General features: G+C 37.4%; 1 protein-coding gene across 5 annotated transcripts in view; it reads left to right on the top strand.

Moving 5' to 3' along the window:
• LOC129779322 (arginine kinase-like) overlaps positions 1-12,835 on the top strand; it is an 80,365-nt gene that overhangs the window by 23,220 nt on the left and 44,310 nt on the right. The window lies entirely within an intron of this gene.

Here is a 12,835-nt window from a genome sequence, read left to right as displayed (position 1 = left end):
AAAATACGATTTGCGAAAAGATCTGTTGTTGTGGTAAAAAAGTTGAATTTTTGTGCCGAATAAGAATATGAATTCGAAATTATATACAACTGAGTATCTCAAAAACGGATTTTACACTTTAAACTCATTCCCATGATTGTTCAGTACGACCGAAACGTGACCCGTTACAATGTATAACGAAGTCCAATTAAACGTAACGATTATTGGCTGTTTGGTACTTGAACAGAAGGTACAGAAGCCGTATTTTGGAGTTACGTAATTTGTGCACGACTCCTTTGCAAAGTAATATAGTTAATATAGTTATATAATATAGTTCAAAAACAAAAACTTAACTAATGATAGAAAACACAATAAACCAAAGAAATAATTAGAACTCGTACATAATTTATCAGAGCTTCCAAAATTGTAACCGTTGGTTCCAAGTACTAATTTGGGCTCTACCCAAATACCAACATATATTTATTCATAACGGATATGTTTTAATAAAAATCACCGACCGCCTGTTGCTTGTGAACAGTTAGCCCAATAGTGAACGGTGTGAGCCCTGGGTAAAAATACCCACCGCGAAATACGCTTCATTGGACCATCTGTCATTCAACAGAGCTGCCAACTAGACAAAACATAAATGAATTCACATAAAAGAAAAAAAACAAAAGCTCGGTAAAGAATTGTGCCGGCTAACGACTTTCCACCATCAAGAAAAAAAGGAAGTGCGCGCCGGAAGAAGTAAATTTTGATAGTGCCAGAGTGCATCGAAAGCAAATAGAGAATATAGAGAAAGATTGTTATAAGAAATAAAAGGTTAGTGGGAAATTGAAAAGGAAAGAATTAGTAGTAATTTAATATTAAATTTATAGAAATTATAAGAGAAAAGATAGGAGAGCTAAAAAGAAGAGGAGAACCGGAAGAGAGAAAAAAAAGGTAAAGTAGTGTAATGACGAGAACCAAGAATAAGAAATAATGCGCTGGATAGGTCCTTTCAGCGGGCCTTTTTTTATATTTAGCGTTTTTCTCCTTCGAAAAGCATAGTACCCGCCATTAAGAAAAAGGACGTTCAACTGAACTATCCGCCATTCGGCGTCGATTCAGGGTACCGGAACCGAAAGTATCCTATCAACGCAACGCTTTACAGTGAGAGTTTCATCCTATGAAAACCACGGAGAAAGATGAGAGAAGGAGGGAAATACAAGGAAAATACTGCAAGTATAAAATCTGAAAGTCTGTGACGTCACAGGGATAGATGAGAAAGTGATAGGGAAAATAGAATAGGGACAGAAGTAAATTAAAGAATAGAGTTAGAAGGAAAGAATAAAAAAGAAAATTGTATGAAAATCACATTTATCTCCTCTATTGCGATTGTGGAAATTTCCGTTTTCGGACTTAAAAGGAGTCGCCAGCCCTCGTCCTTGATTGGTCGGCGGAGTTGGCTAGCATTGATCAACCTTTGATCTATAGTAGAGTGTGGGCATAGGGTGTGTAGGTCTAGTGGAGACGTACAAAACCGTAACTGTTCCTTTTTACTGGAGGAACAGCTGTTTGCGAGTAACCGGTAGCAGGTTAAACGACCCTGAGTAAAGGAAATCCTAATTAGAGAGTTTCCAAATTGACTATTGATTTGCTATAAGATTATTATTTCATAAGATATTAATAATCAAAAACTAAATGGTAATTTTTATACAACAAAAGATCTGAAAATGAAGATGGAACACGTTCAGAGAACACGTCGTCTTGGAACCCAGCAGCAAGCTAAAGCCAGCGCTACACGATGCTACGAACACCCTCGAATGCTGGACGCTCGATGATTCGACGCATCGTGTAGTCGACTGACGAGCTACGAACCTCCAATGTCGAGTGTCGAATATTCGCGTTGGAAGGTAATCCGTTCGTTGTGGATTACCCTCCAACGCGAGTGGCACGAGTCAAAGGATTTTTGTCATTCGTTGATTCGGCACTCGATGACATTCGATACACCGCTACACGATTCGTCCGAATCTATCTTTGACAGATTGGTTTGTTTACAAGTTTTAGATGAAGGAACTATGAAATTGATTCATAAAATTCAAAATATTCGGCAAAATATTGCAGTTTAATAATGTTGATTTCATGCATTTTTAATTTACAGCCCGATATCATTACAATTGCTACGGCAGCAATTTCAATACTCGCATCGTCATCCAGTTTCATAACGTTATTGATGGTAAATAAAAACAATAAACATTCGATCCAAATACTCGCCGAATGTTTGGACCGAGTGCATTGAATCGAACATTCACTTCACCGTGTAGCAGCACATTCGTCACAACATTTGTCGATTCATCGAGCCAAATGTTTGAGTCCAACATTCTAGTGAAACGTTGGACGAATCGTGTAGCGCCCGCATAATGCGCAGCTGAAAACACTCGATCTGGGTTTCGCATCTTTCAGTTTCTCTATATAGTGAAAAGTCTCACTGGGACGTTCTATGAAACAAATGAAAATAGAAAACTTGGGTTAATTGAATTCGTTATTGATTTTATTGAAAAAAACTTTCAATTCATATATTTCATTATTTTATTCAGCAGTCTATACTATTCGTACAGTTGAGAAATACATATTTCTCAAAAGTAGATATTAGATCGAGGTAGATTAGATCAACGCTATAACGCTATAGATTAGTAAAAAACTATGCGTAACTGCCTAGAATGTTTGGAGAAGAAAAAAAGTTTGTATGTAGAATATTCTAAAACTTAGAATCTACATGATCTCAATGTGTTTATAACGCTATGGAAATTACGAAAAAAATATGTTGCCTTCGGTTCCGCTATTTTTTTTATCGAGAGTATAAGCAATTTTACTTCATATCACATTCATCTAGGATCTACCTTTGAGAAATCTGCATTTCTCACCTGTACGAATAGTATAAACAGCTAAATTGAAAGATATAAATTGAAATGTTCATACCCAGAAACAGTTTAAACATGAAATAATATCTGCTATGCGTACCAAACTTCTATTCTCAAAGAATATGAGAACCAGACATTCTTAGTTCATTAGCCTAAACGATAAAGGCACCCGAAGCAGCACAAACATTTTCTCCGGAGTGAAAACAAAATGCGTTGTGCATTTAATATTTTATAACGAATTGACACAAGTCAGACTTCAATTAACTACGAAGACGCGCACACCTCACTGCACTGTGACCTCGTTTAGTTCCAGTAACAAGGTGTTAAAAGGAGTACTTTAATTATCCGTTGTCACGTTATTTCGGTCAGTGTTTGACCTATTGATTAGGGGTAATAAAATAGATATTGAAATGGCTCAGTTCAGCATGCAATGAGCCTTTCATCCTCAGTGGATGAATCGCCGTTGTCAGTTAACTTGGAAATCAATGAACCGGTTCGATTTGGATGTTCTGATGAGTAATATAATTTTCCCAATTTGGGACAGTCAATCACCTAGTACACAGTACTTGGACTATGGCGTATTTGATAGAATCATGATAGACATTTTCAGGTTAGTCATGGGCTAATAAACTCTTCAGGTCCTTCCGATTTACATACACACATTTTCCATTCAGTGACGCACTGTGAGCACCAGTGTGTGTATACTAACGAGACCTAAACGTTAGTATTAACAAGGATTGTCGTGAGCGCCTGGATAATCGTTCAATTATGCACACATACTATAAATTTTCCGGAGACAACTCAGACACCGCAAAGTCTGTCATACTTATTGACAACAAAATCATGACTAACATTGCCTTCCGCAGAATCGGTGGCGTATAGAACAATGCCGTTTTATGGTATCCGACATGCAACCTCGTGAAATTGCACAGCTTTTGATGAGGGAAACAACGCTAATTTGCCTCTCCTGATCTGTTTCAACATTCATTTGCCGTCACTTCTTGAAGGCGGCAAATAACTTTATGGACAGTGATTGCTTCAGTTGATGCAACGTTAACCTTGAATTTGGCACCGCTAATTTGCGGGATGATTTTCATGAGTGCTATTAGTGAATTACAAAGGAGTAATTTTCCGCGATTAGTTTGCTTGGTGCGATTTAAAAAATCCCTTCAAATTGTCGTTATGACCTAATAACCAATGTCTGGCCACTTTCAAAGTGTTATTGCGTAGAATTATTGGGGCACAGAATATGTTTCTTCGCTGGAATTAAAACAGAGCGCCGGCACTTCGAACATTCCCATTGATTTGTTCCGTGTGAATAATGTAAAGCTGATTCTATAATTTATCGATTTCCATGGTACCGCATGAAACAGCAATTACTGGTCGAGGCAAACTGTCTATAACGAAATGGTCACATAAATGTATATGTGGGCAGCACAATTTTCCGTTGCATATGCTGCTCGTATGATAGATTTATTGAGGGCAACATTGGTCCACAGATAACACACGCCAACAAATACACGGTCGGACACGCGTATCATTTGTAACCGGTAAAAATGTACACAAACTGTCCTACTGCACCGGTTTGTTGGACTCTAGATGGTATAACCAATAATGGTTTGATATTCTGGGGGTTGAAATTGTGTTTAGGTCACCGGGAGAATAAAAGCTAGAAGCACCAGTGGAATTTCCCACACGAAATGCGTATAATGATGTATATGTTTTCTAGCTACGTGATATTGTCGCCGGAAAAGTGAATGATCCAACTGACAAAATTGAGACAGGCAATTAGCTTGCAGCTCTGATCTGTAGCTTTGAATCAGTATATAGTCTAATCGATTAGAAGGTTCGTCCCCTTCCGATAGAAAGAGTAATAGTTTGAAAAAATACCGGTTTAATTATGTTGGTAAAAAATTATTTATTTATTTATTTATTTATTTATTTATTTATTTATTTATTTATTCATTTATTTATTTATTTATTTATTTATTTATTTATTTATTTATTTATTTATTTATTTATTTATTTATTTATTCTTCTTCTTGGATGGCATTAACATTCCCAGTAGAACTTTTGCCTTCTCAACGGGGGTATTACTTGCGTCATTTTTATTAGTAGTGCCTAGTTGAGATTTCTATGCCGAAAAACACACCTTGAATATATTCTGGAGTGGCAAGCTCTAGAATATGCGTGACCACAGTGCAAGTCGGAAGAAATTTCTTTGACGAAAAATCCCCCACTCGGCCACGGGAGCACTACAGTGATAGACATTCGTTTAGCCGCACCTGGAAAAAACTTGAAACACTTACAAAACAATAAGAAATGTTCTTTTTATCGGGATACTTATTTGCTGTAGTGGTAGTATATTTAAATCAATTTTATTGAAAAGGCGCGCGTCACAATCACACACACAAGGCGGCATCGGTGGATATAAACATTCAAACGTCGTTTTTTCCCGAGACATGCGTTTAGCCGCAGGGCATAAAAATCAGGTTTTCGCATAATCATCAAGCCTTTATCTGTCTTTTTTGAAAAAATACTTGGGAATGTTCAATTTACAAGGTAAATATTAGATGTACAACGTAAGAAGTTGGTCAGATTAGTGATCTACGTAGAATTTAAAGGAATGGCGAAAGGTATTCCATTGACGGAAGAGGGGCGGAAAATAATAAAGATATTCAGTGAACAAAAGTTTTCTAATCGCTCGATCGTAACAAAAATTGGTCGATCTTAGAAAGTGGTACGGAATTTCTTAAAATAGTGCCTGAAATATGGGATATAACGACCGACAAAAGGGAACGCCAAAGTTACTTTGCGCCTTAAAGGTCGAATAAGACACGAAGCAACCAAGAAATGATGTCCTGCTCATACATTAAGGCAGAATCGGTTGTTCCAGTAACGAAGAGGCATATTGCGCGCATCTTGAGCGAGTCACCAAACATAATGTGGAAGAAACTTCAAGGGATGCCGAAACTGACCGCCACCCAAAGGCAGAACCATCTCATTTTCGCCCGTCAATACATGGAATGGGAACTGGAATGGAGTTATGTTGTATTTTCCGAAAAAAGTTCAATTTGGATGGCCCGGACAGTTGCTATTGGTACAATTTAAGTCGACGGAATGACGTGAGATTGAAGCGAAACTTTTGGGGGCGGAAGTTTGACAGTGTGGGGATCCGTTTCCTATCACAGTAAACTTCCCATTTGTTTCATTTTCATCCGAATGAACTCCGAAAAGTATCTTCAATTACTGGAGGACGTTTTGATTGGCCATATTGAGAATAACGTTACCGAGGATATCGTTTTTTCAGCAGGATTATTTATAGATCGACGTTTCCAAGCAATCGAAGGCATGGTTTGCTGAGAAGGACATTCCGCTTCTTGAATGACCTGCTTGAATGACCTCGATTGAAATCCCATAGAGAATCTATGGAGAATCTTGACCGAGATGTTCTATGCAAACGGATGACATTTTGACAACATTTCCAGCCTCACTTTAAAAGTTGCCTGACTCGATGCCAAAACGAGTTTTCAAAGTGATCCGAAATGGAGGTGGACATACTAAATATTAGCTACCGATTGGACTCGAAATTTGCCGCACAAAACCTTGATTCCACATGTTTCAATTACTTAGAAAACAAAAAATATATTTATACTTTTTTTTAGAATGAATTCGATGCAAATGAACAATAATAGTCTTTTATGAACAAAACTGTACAAATAATTGACTTATTTTTAACAAATTTGAGAAAAAATAGGGTGCGGCTAAACTAATGTCTACCACTGTATTATTTATTTATTATAAGTCTTAAAAATCCCAATGTTCAAGATTTTTTCCAATCATCCATTTACTGGAAAATGATTGTTCGAAGAATCGAACTTTCGAAAGTTTTTTCCTACATCATAATTTGTGTTTTTTTTTTCAGAGTAATTGTGAAGAAAAGTTTTGATGCAAAACCATTACTATATGGTTGCTATTCAAAGACATTAAAAATTATCAAAGTAGCTCTTCGATTTTTCGAATTATTCTTGTGTTGATCTATTAATTTTAAATAAGGCAGATACGAAGTTGCGAGTAGATGATTATCAAAATATTTTTTTGTTTTATTTACTAGTAGCTGTAATACGATTAAAATTAAACCTAACAATGAAATATCATAACATAAAATCATCAATCAAACATTGTCGAAATATTGAACTCCCGGCCCCGTTAGGCTGACGCCATATGAGCCTTAATAAAAATATATATTTTGGATAAAAAAAAATGAAATATCGACCGAAATTGTTGCCAATAATAACTATATTTTATGTTTTGAATAAAATATCATTCAAATAATAACAGCGTTATTGCATTGGTGTATGCGTGTAACAGTTCGCGATTCATTTGGAATGGTAGCAGTATTTGATTGAACGTTTCACTGACTCACTATCGTTTGTTCTAATACGATCTTACAGAAGTAATTTGCCGCAGTGCCATTCGTTTGAGCAACATGCTGCGAATTATGACACAAACGAGAACGAGAGAACTCTGGTTCGGTTAGCCCTTCATGATCTTCTTCTTCTTCTTCTTCTTGAATGGCGTTAACGTTCCCTGTGGAACTTTTGCCGTCTCAACGTATGCATTAACTAGCGTCATTTTATTAATACTTAGTTGAGATTTCTTGAGCCAAATAACAAGCCTTGAATGTATTCCGAGGGGCAAGCTCTAGAATATGCGTGACCACAGTGAAAGTCGAAGGAAATTTCTCTGACGAAAAATCCCCCGCCCAGAACGGGAATCGAACCCGAACACCCGGCATGATAATGTGAGACGCTAACCACTCGGCCACGGGTGCACGGGTGTAGCCCTTCATGATACATAAAACGGATTTCGCGCCAACTCGTCTATGGGGTTGGCATGACGTGAGACTCTCAGAACTTAATGAAACTTTCTGGGCGTGAAGACCTTACCTAATTAAGCAACTTCTAAACTAATATATGGAAAAGACTAAATATTTTTGGTTATTTTTTCTAATTTTTTTTACTCGAAAATGGTAAATCCTACAAAAAAGTGATCTATGGAAGAGTTTGAGAAAAATAATTGTATATTCCGAAAAAATACGACACTGAAAAGATAAATTGTAGATAAATATGTGCCCTACAACTCTTCCATACATCGCAACTTGTGCATATTTAAGGCAAAAAAGCTATTTTCTATTTTTTATTTAGCTTTCCATATGTTAGTCTAGATAAATTTTCGGAAAACTAAGTATGCCAAGTTGCTTAATTAGGTTGGTCTTCACGCCCAGAAAGTTTCATTGAGTTCTGAGAGGGTCATGCCAACATCTGGTCGAGTTGGCGCGAAATCCGTCATAAGCACGTGAACCAAAAGGTGATGATCACTTTTGGTGCTGCAAGTTTATATTCTTCTTTGACACTCTTCCATCATGCGGATTACGCGAGGCGAATAATTCATACTCTGTTACCAGAACTGAATCCGACCCATAGTTGTCAGCAAGAGTAACACTACAGGGTGCGTGACCAATTTATGCAGTAAATTTCAAATAACAATTTCTCATGCTTTCGGAACAATATTCAGATATATCAGGTAACACTGTGCTCCCGTGGCCGAGTGGTTAGCGTCAAAACCTAACATGCAGGGGGTTCGGGTTCGATTCCCGTTCTGGTCGGGGGAATTTTTCGTAAAAGAACTTTCCTCCGACTTGCACTGTGGTCACGCGTATTCTAGAGCTTGCCACTCAGAATGCATTCAAGGCGTGTTATTTGGCATAGAAATCTCAACTAAGTACTAGTAAAAAATGACGCAAGTAATATTACGTTGAGACGGTGAAGTTCCTCTAGGAACGTTGGTGCCATTTAAGAAGAAGAAGAAGAAGAAGAAGGTAACACAAACAATGTTGAGTAAACGTAAAGATGTCGAAACAAGAGAGTGATCGTCGTCGTTTTATGGCCGCTGTGGCTTGCGTAACTATCTCCGGTAGATAAAAGTGTCGGAAAGAACAGTTTATTTTATAAAGAAGGCTTGGAAAAGTAATAAACTATCAAGTAACGATCCGGAAGAAATACAAGTGTCGTTCCGATACTGCTGAACAAAGCAGAGTAAAAAATAGAAAAAATGATTTAAAAGAATACAGCGAGGTCAATAAGGCTTATGCTCGGGAAATCGGGTGTTGAGACTTCTGAATCCGGCGAGTAATTGTCAAAAACCTTGGCTATAAGCCGTAGGCGCTACGCAGAGGTGAATTCATTAACGCTGCGACTACATCACGAGGATTTAAAAAAGCCATAAAACTCCTAAGTCGGTTGAAGCATCCTCATCATACTAAACCTGTAATCTCTTTCTCTGATGAAAAAAGGTTCAATCAGGATCAAAAGGTGAATCGAAAGAATGACAGGTGACTTGCACCAGTTCGTAGTTAGGTTCCTATCGTCATGTCAACGAAGTTTCCGACCCATGTGATAGTTCTAGGCGTAGTCTCCAGCGAGGCGGATGTAATGCACCTGCTCATAATGCCAAGAAAACCCCGAAATGGCTTGCTGAAAATGTTCCGGAGTTTTGGGAGAAGAAAATTTGGCCCTCTAACAAGCCTTTGGAATATTTTGTGTGGGGCGTCGTCGAGCGGGACACCAATAGAACGCCTCACACCACACTTAGGTTGCTGAAAGGATGTGATGACATCTATGGATCGAAACATGGTAAAACGTGAATGCGGCAGTTTCCGGAAGCGGCGTCATCGAAAAAGGAGGCGATATTTTTGAATGAAATTATTTACAATTTTCATATGTTACGAAAAAAATAAACCACAAAACATTCATCGCATTTATCACTGACTGGTGTATATTTTATAAAACGTGTTGTTTACTCCAAAAATCTATCAAGCACTCTGTAGGCTTCCCTAATCGGGAAGCACTCTATGTCACAAAACCTGAAAGGTCCCTCTTGTTCTCTTCATAATAACCAGTTGCAAACGGATTCTGCAGCACTTTGGATAAGCCGGGAAATATTTTGACACTAACACAATAAACAAAATAGTCATTTACATAGTTGTAAAAGATGAGTGAGTGTGCTGTTAAAGCCAGAGAGACAGCACGGTGGAAAAACCATGAACAGTAGCGATGGAAGGAGGGCAAACTGGCACAATAGGCTCGATCCCGGTCATGCTAGTATGTTCGTATGATATGGTGTTATGGTGTTAGTATGGTGACAGCTACTAATATGACGAATGGATTAATATCGCGGTTGCCAGGATGAGCCCGATAAAACTTTGGTGGGCCTTCAGGCACGTTTGAAGCTCGTCGAAGCTCAGGTACTAGGGACTAGGTACAGATATTATACCTCATGCTATGGGAGTTTTAAGAGGATTGAAAATGTCGAGAGATCTGATTATCTGATTGATCTTAGGGTCTGAAACATTAGCAAGACATCACCAATCACCATCGGTTGATCGTCGCACTCTGGTTGCTTCAACAGATCGTCGCAAGTGTTGCTTCAACAGAAGCAAAATCTTCATTACTGAAAACATTTTTACCGAACGATATCTACCGAAGCGGCTCTAAAAAAAGCCACATTCGGCTGTTCAGAGATATCATATAGGGGAAGGTTGTCCTAATCCGAAAGGTGGCCATGAAAGCAACCATCCCTTGAATCTCTCGAACGACGCTACCTACCGAATATTTAGCAGTTTCAAATGAAAGGTGTCACAACGATGACAACTTGGTTGTATGGTGACCTCTTTCCTGCTCCCTTCATTCTAGCGTTCTGCCGCCTTTTGTGTTTTATTGCTTAAAAGAGAAGATAGATTTCTGACCTGTACGGAAAATGAGTTAAGGCAGTGTTCAAGTCTAGAAATTTGAAAAAAAACCATTTTTTTCTTTCATATTTCTGTTGTTTATGTATTCAAGAATATACCCTAGTAAGGACTTATCGAAAATCCAACTATTTACCGAGTTAGAGCCATTTTAGTGATGTGGTATCTGACCTTGTAGGCCATAACAATGAACTTCAAGAGCGTTTTTCTCGAAACTAGTTTTTTCAAACTAGCGTACAGGGTATCTCAAGTTCTACTGAACCGATTCTTGTCGAATTTATATGAATAGAATCTGCATGCATCTCTCTATTGCATGAACCTCTAATTTTACTATTTAAAAAAAATCGGGAAACATTAGAAAAAAAGTTTTCATGCGATAGCGGCATCTTTACTGATTTAGAAACTGTTCGATTTTTTTGTTCTAGATAACCAGAAGGGCTGGAATCGTGTATGCCAAAACTTCATTCTCTTTTCAGCCAGAGCGAACCAAGTACATTAACACAATATCATTATACCATACATTAGTATTTTGTAACGGTTCTTGACTAATTTCATAAATAGTATATGTGTTGACTCACTTTTACTGTTTTCAACAAAATAATATCTCAATTAATGAAAATAGATTTGTTTGATTTACACTTGGTTTGTTATGGCTGAACGCAATTTTGACAAACGCAGGTCAGCCTTCTTAACGTGGTTTCACGTTTCAGGGCAACCGTTTGGTTGTCTTTCTTACGAAATTTCGACGATTACTGTTTCCAATGGCTGTCCGAAACACAAAAAATCTGATGAAGTTTAGAATAAATCTGAAAAAACACTCTTTTTGATGAAAACGATCACTATCGTCAGATGCCATGTTGTTGGTCATTCTATAGTCGATAGTTTATTAGTTTTTGCTACCAGTGATGTAAATAACTCATTTTTTAAGACTTGGCGCTTGGTTCATTTCGGCAGAACCCCGATCATATGGTTCATTGTTGATTGCAAGCTTCCAACAACAAAGCAACAAAATTTCAAAATGTACATACAGCTGTTAGCCATCGATACGTGTTACGCAATATGCGTGCGCGCTCTACTCCAAAACAACGACTCGAGATGTTGCAAGAAAATATAATATCAAGCTAGAGAGAAACAACAGAGATGAAGATAGAACTGAAAGGAAAGGGTAAATTGAATCGCTATACGCTGTTATTAAATTAAGAGTTGAACATTGAATGAAGTAAAATCAAGTTAATTAAAATTTATTTTATTATCGTGGTAGTTGAAGGTGAGATTGATGTATAGAATGAAATTCAAATCAAATTTATTCTTCGAAACAATAGGTTTAAACATTAGAGGAGGAACGGTGAAAAATAGACCGTGGAGGGACCTCAAAGAAAGATTTATTATAAAAATGTAATACGTGATTATAATAAAATCTTTGTAGGATTTTTAAACCGTCACAATAGAGTTGAATAGAGTTGGTTTATTTCAATTGAAAATCCTCTCTCGTCCAACAATACGAATGAAACACATATGCAGCATTTGTCCTCATAATTATTACGTATTTTTGTGAAACAAGGTTATTAACGACGCAATTCATTTGTAAAATGACACTCAAGTGACAAATTTCAAAAAATCAACTCGAAATATCGAGACAAAATACAAAATCAGAACCGTAGCCGGTGAAATGGAAAATCTAAATGAAAACAGATGGGAGATCTCGTGGAAGATGCAATTGTCACTCTTTACACAGACGTTAGTCACCAACGAAAAAGTTTTTACCCATAAAGGAGGGGACGAGGCTCATGAAACAATGTCATTGAAATGAAAAGACCTTCTAACAGGAACCACTTGATGTCCTATATCTTTTTTGAATCATTGTAAATACTCAAAAAAAAGTTTAAATTTAAGCGTGTGCAAAATAAATTCGAGACCTTGTGAAGTTCTCTTGAATGTGTGTAACGAAGTTTATTCCATTAAAATCTCGAAGCCCATAAAATCATCAATCAAATAGATTTTACATCAAATCCAATACTCTGCCATCGGAAGCAATTTGCACCTCCAAGACAATCGATCGTAATCGTTTTCCGAGCGAGTGTTAGTTTAGAGAGCAGGAAAGTAAACAACACTTTAGGTCTTTGCATGCCAGTACTACAGTACACGG

The sequence above is a fragment of the Toxorhynchites rutilus genome, chromosome 3 (assembly GCF_029784135.1).
Source record: "Toxorhynchites rutilus septentrionalis strain SRP chromosome 3, ASM2978413v1, whole genome shotgun sequence".
NCBI classification, from domain to species: domain Eukaryota; kingdom Metazoa; phylum Arthropoda; class Insecta; order Diptera; family Culicidae; genus Toxorhynchites; species Toxorhynchites rutilus.
Note: the sequence above shows the minus strand (reverse complement) of the source record. Positions and strands in the feature narration are given on the sequence as shown.